This window comes from Hyperolius riggenbachi, chromosome 10, assembly GCF_040937935.1.
Source record: "Hyperolius riggenbachi isolate aHypRig1 chromosome 10, aHypRig1.pri, whole genome shotgun sequence".
Taxonomy (NCBI): Eukaryota; Metazoa; Chordata; class Amphibia; order Anura; family Hyperoliidae; genus Hyperolius; species Hyperolius riggenbachi.
The window spans coordinates 166,595,798-166,601,797 of NC_090655.1; positions in this window are offsets into that span (position 1 = coordinate 166,595,798).

Genomic DNA, 6,000 nt, shown 5'->3' on the forward strand with positions numbered 1-6,000 from the left:
AATTAGTTTGTTTCTTGATAGCGCTAGTGCTATCTTAGATACTTTCAGCACAACACAGATCCCAACCACTGCCAAACACTGTCACAGGAGCCCTAGTGGTCAGACCGCAAATTGCCTTCCAATCGGTTTCAGCACACAGACCATGCAAGCTGTGGGCGTGATCTTTGTGCAGAAACCGACGGAAATTTGGGCAGCAGCCCGACCAGAAGGGAGCCTGTGAGGTACGGTAATTACAACTTACACACTATTTCAGGGTATCTGCCACCACCACTGGTATGGGCCAGTGGACCCAACTGACTGGTCCTGCAAATAAAAACGGTTAAACACACTCTATTCTGTCTGGCTAGTAACAACAGTAGCGTCTCTTCAGAAGTCTGAGTTCAGTTTCTGTGTATGCTGAATAATAGGGTAGCGGAACAGTGAATGACTTTGGTGAGTCTTTATTCACGGGCAATATAAATAATTAATATATACAATTATTAAAATCAACAATTATTGAAACATTAATAGCCAGTATGAAAAATAAAAGAAAGGGAGAAAAAATACTTAGTTTCATGGAAAGATGTCCTTTTGTGGGAAGAATCATAAAGTCCTTGGTAAAGTCCTTTGTTCCAGCTCAATTTAAAATCCAAGCAAAATGGCCACCACTTGTTTCTCACGGTGGTCGTGTGTTCATCAAGGTGGAAAATGGAGGAATGAGGGAAGAGCCCCTTGCAGATGCTTTTGATGAAGCTGGTTTGGGGGTGTGACAATGCCGGCCCCCTCTGAATTACCCACCAATGACAGTTCCTTCCCTCTGAGAGATTTTGGGTTTAAACTTATAAAATGCCGTAACTCACAAACGGTACACGTCATATTCAGGTGGATAACAGATTCATACTTGTCGGAAAATACAGATTAATATGACATCAGACATGGCTAGTGCAACGGACCCAGTTCTTGAGAAGGGTCATACCTCAATAACCGGACTGGCTATCGCGATGAATTTCATATCAGTCCGATGGCCAGATTTTACCGAATAAGACTATATGAATTTCATAGCTGTGCGATGTATGGTTGCCATATAATTGACAAGAAACCATACATCATATGCATTCAGATGGCCCGTGGTCGGTGCCGGATAGTCTGGATTACATCAGGTTTTGAATAGACTTCCAGCTGGGAGTAGCTTCCTTGCTCTCCCTGTTATGAAAGGCTCAACAAATGGAGGTAATTGAGAATAAACATCCTCCTGGACACAGGCCTGGCCCAGGCTAATTAACACATCAAAAGACATCCTGCATCTAAGTTAGGCAGAGGAGAAAAAAAACTTGTATTTCAAAAAACCAGGACTGTCAGTTCTGCTCGCTGCAAACTGGCAAATCCGACCAAGACATCGGAAAGTCGACGGCGAATCTGCCATATTCGCCGACGTTCCTTCCGGCTGTTCCGTGACAGCTGGGAGGAAGAGAAACTCCAGGTTGCTACAGGTAGCCCCTACACAACCAATCCAGATTCTATTGATCTGAATCGCAATCGATGCAGAGAATCGATTGCGATCGCTTTTTCTTCACGGGCGATTCCAGGACGTGTCTGCAGCTCCGCAACCATCCGTGACAGCCCCCCTCTTGTCGGCAGCTTAGACACACACACGCAAGATGTGTGGCGGCGCCGCTAACCTGGCTGACGGGTCTCGGGTTGCCGGTACGGCGGGAAAACCCATTGGAGCCTGCGGCTCGGTTCCCCTGGACAGGTCGCAGTCCGCTACCCTCAGGCTTGACCAGACATGGACCGTTCTGGACAGGGCATTTGCGCCACTGCGTTCGGATGGGGTGTCTGCCAGGACTGCTGTCAACGGGCAGTAGGTTGGTTAAGTCAACAGCCAGCCCACGCAGGGTTTCCCTGCTAAGTGGCTGTGGACCTAGGGGAACCCCGCGGGAATCCCTGGACCTTCCCAGCTCCTGACAGACGGCACATGCTTTGCAGTAGTTTGCTACACCCCTGTTCATCCTGGGCCAATAAAACTGTTTCCAAATACAGGCAAGTGTCTTGAGGACACCAGAGTGTCCTGTCAGGGAATTATCATGTGCGGATTTCAGCACATGTCCCCTGAACGCACTCGGGACCACAAGCCATTTGGTATTCGCCTGCGGCTTACCTGTAGGGGGCTGTACAGACTCGTTGTACAGTCTCCTACCTTCCCAGTACACCTTGAAAGCGGCCCCGTCTGCGAGGGACTCAGAGGCTTGCTGCCTGAGGGCCTCCAGGCTTGGGTCGCTTTGTAGTGCTGCTGTGAGTACGCTGTCAGTTTCAGCCAACTTGCTCATGTCACACGAGGCCAGCGGCTAAAAGGTCTTATCCCTGCGGTCAGAGGAGGGGGAGGAGGCCGGAACCCCCTCCACCTGTTCTGAGCTTGGGTTCTGAGCAGTACAGCTGCGCGGTACTGCTAGCACAGGTATACATTCAGAATGGCACAGACAGGCATTACTCAAATCATCGTTGCATGCACTAATGAGAGTGACAGACATAGACACATTTTCATTACAAACCGTTTGTACATTAAACACAGGTACAGTTACATCTTCATCACAACAGACAGTTTGTACATCAAACTCAGGTGCCTTTGAAGCAGGCACTATTGAACCTGGTACCCTTGAACTGGGCACATTCAACCCACCTCCCCCTGGGGCTCCCCCAAGTGTATAAAGTACCTGGTGGTGGGCGGAGAGTCCGTCTCCTTCCGTGAGCGACAGGGCGGTTGTGGCAGGTTCGTAGTAGGACACAAGCTTGCCCAAATCAGTCCCCAGCAACACAGGGACTGGGAGATCCTTCACAACCCCAACAACCCTTTCTTGGACCCCTACCCCCCAGTCAAGCTTCACTCTCGCTTGAGCTATGTGTAAAAGGGTGCCCTCTACTCCAGTAAGGGCAAGGGATCGGCTGGAGCTGATGCTCTCCTCTGGCACAAGGTGTGAGTGAACAAACGTGATGTCAGCTCCAGTGTCTCGAAATCCGGTGACAACCATGTCGTTCACTCTAACAGGCTGCTGCTGGTCGGTTCTGTCGCGGATTTCCTTTCCGTGGGCAAACAGAACAAAATCTGATGATCCAGGCTGTGGTTCGCTGGTGGGTTGCCTCTGCTGTGGGTGAGGTACAGGGGATACAGGTGCTGCAGGTGCTGGTGGTGTGTGTCTCCACTCCGGACAATCGAATTTCATGTGTCCGGGCTGGCGGCAGTAGTGACAGGTGACCCCTCCAGGGGATGCAGACCTGGGTGCAGCAGCTGCGCTGGGTGGCCTCTGTGGCTGACGGCTCACAGGGGCAGGGGAGTCTGCCGGGGTATGGGCTGACCTCCTCTCCAGCAGGATGGGACAGTTCTGCGTGTATCAGACACCCGGGTAGTTGTAAAGGTTACAGCGAGGTCTGCAGCGACAGTTGCTAATGCAGGCTTGCGCTCTAGCACAAACTGTCGTACATCAGCAGGGCAAATGTTCAGAAATTGTTCCAGGACTATCAAGTCCTCCAGGACAGCATAAGACCCTTTGGTGAGGCCTAGAGTCCACTGGCGGAGTGTGGTGAGCAAGCTGCTGACCACATCTCGGTACGAATCAGAAGACTTTTTCTGCCAGGACCTGAACTGTTTGCGATAGGCTTCTGGCGTCAGCTGGTATTTGGTAATGATAGCGTCTTTTATAGCAGCATAATCATTATCTTTTTCCGCATGTAACACCATATAATGTGCTGTTATTGTCAGTGGCGTAGCTAAGGAGTTGTGGGCCCCGATGCAAGTTTTACAATGGGGCCCCCTATGCATTCTGTACATAACAACTGGTACGACGCACCAAAACCTGCCAATGGCAACTACAGTGTCAGAGGTGCAAGAAGGGAATGGGGAACAGTGTGTTAATGATTACCACTATTCAAAGTATCTATAGAAGTGATTATTATAAGAACAGGACCAATAGAGAGCTAATACTGTAGATGAGGGAGGGCCCTTCGGGGCCCCTCTGGCCCAAGGGCCCCGATGCGGTTGCTACCTCTGCAACCCCTATTGCTACGCCCCTGGTTATTGTTATGTTATGTACTGCTGCCTTTAGAGGGCATAGTTCCTTTAAGACTGCAGAGAATTCTGGAAGAGAGGCTGGAGTGAGCAGAGGCTGCTGGGAGCTGAGGTGTGGCTGGTGTGCCTAGAGCCTGGGAGTGAGGTCTGGAGTGACTGGGACTGGATCTTCAGGCCTAAATCCATAGGACTGGCTTCCATTTGATTGCTGAGTGTGAAGAAGGGATCCTGTGACACAGATTTGCTGCACCCTGAGCTGAATCTTGCTGCTGGATCTTGGTGAAAGGATACAGCTGCCGGACCAGAACTGTGTGAACCTGTGAGGTTGGTGGAGTCTGGATTGTACAAGCCGCGTGGACTTCAGAAGGAACCATTTTAGCTGGATTACAAAGTTTGTGAATCTCAATCTCCTCAAAACTTCTGCCTGTGAGTTCTGCACCTGCTGAGTGACCATTATCAGGGACTGGCCCTGCACCTCATGGTAGGAACCATCTTTGCAGTGATAGAGGGGCATTAACCTTGCTGAGAGGTTTGGGAGTCATAGCACTCCTCTTACAACAAACTGTGGACAGTGTATGTCAGGACTGTTTGCCATAGCCTGCCATTCTGAACTGTAGCCTGGTTAACCTGTCCCCTCTCACATCACTGGCATCTATGCTGTTGTTGCTGAGTGCATCAGGAGTCTTCTTGCTGCTGCACCTTCTTCACAAGGCGCCCAACTGTGCACATGATGTTCCTTAAAGGGGTACCCCGAGTGCAACTGCACTATAGCCCACTGGCCAGTCGGGAGTTAAATAAGATTGTGCTACTGATTGCATTGTCTTAAGTTTGTTTCTTTGCTATGGTTGTGCGTCTTTCGCCAGTGTAGTGTGCACTCCTTTAAAGTGACACTGGAGGGGCGCAAGAGGTTACTACCGTGTGTTGATTGCAGTTTATTAAGCTTGTCCCTTTGCTGCGGTGCGTTCTGTGCCAGTCTAGTGTACACTTGTTTAGAGTGACACTGGAGGGGCGCAGGAGGTGGCTACCTTGGACATACACTTTCTATGCGCTTTGAATGTGTGAAGCGTATTACTGTTACTGTTATGATCTTGCTGAGTTAACAAGTGTTTGATTAGTGCTATATTTTCTATTGCTTACTTCACCCCATTAGATCACGTTGGTCAGTGGGGAATAAATATATTGCATTGATACTGGTGTCTGCATGATTCTAGGAGGCAGGGTGCCACTGGAGGCGGTATCCACTAAGAGGCCCTGTTACATTCATTAGCGATCCAGTCTGTCTCGCTACATTTGGCGCCCAACGTGGGGCTCTCTTTGGTTCCGCCCGGTGACGTCTACGCCCCTTATCCCTTGAAATCAGACACAGTATGGAGTCAAGAGCTGCAGGAAGATGGTGTGAGAACCACCAAGCTGCCGTGGGACACTGTTTAGTCCTAGAGTTGCCAGGGCATGACTGGACTGATGCACAGATTAGGAAAGTGGCTGAAAGACTACCAATATCTGGTCGGGGGTTCCTGTTAGATAGTACAACAGACCCAAGTGGACCAACTCAATTTGCCCTGCTGGAGTGGAAGACCCATGTCCCCCATGACAAGATGCCTATGACCCTCACAACTCCAGGCGGTCAGTTAGTTCAAGTGACCATTCCAAAAGGTGCAGCAGAAGTGGAAGCTGAAGTTATGGGGCCATTATCTGAGCCTGCCATTGATCAAGAGAAGAACTGTATTGGACCAGAAGTCCTTGAAGCATTAAGAAACCTACTGACAAAGTGTAGATCTCCTGACTATTCGCTAGCAAGCTGGGGGTACAGAAAGTTACGGTTGTTCTCTGGTAAAGTACCCACTCCCCCTGGTGAAGAAGATTTTGAGGCATGGATGGACCAAGCCACTCAGGTACTGGAAGAATGGGATGTTCCTGAAATAAGCAAGAAGCAGAGGATTATAGAAAGCTTGAAAGGTCCA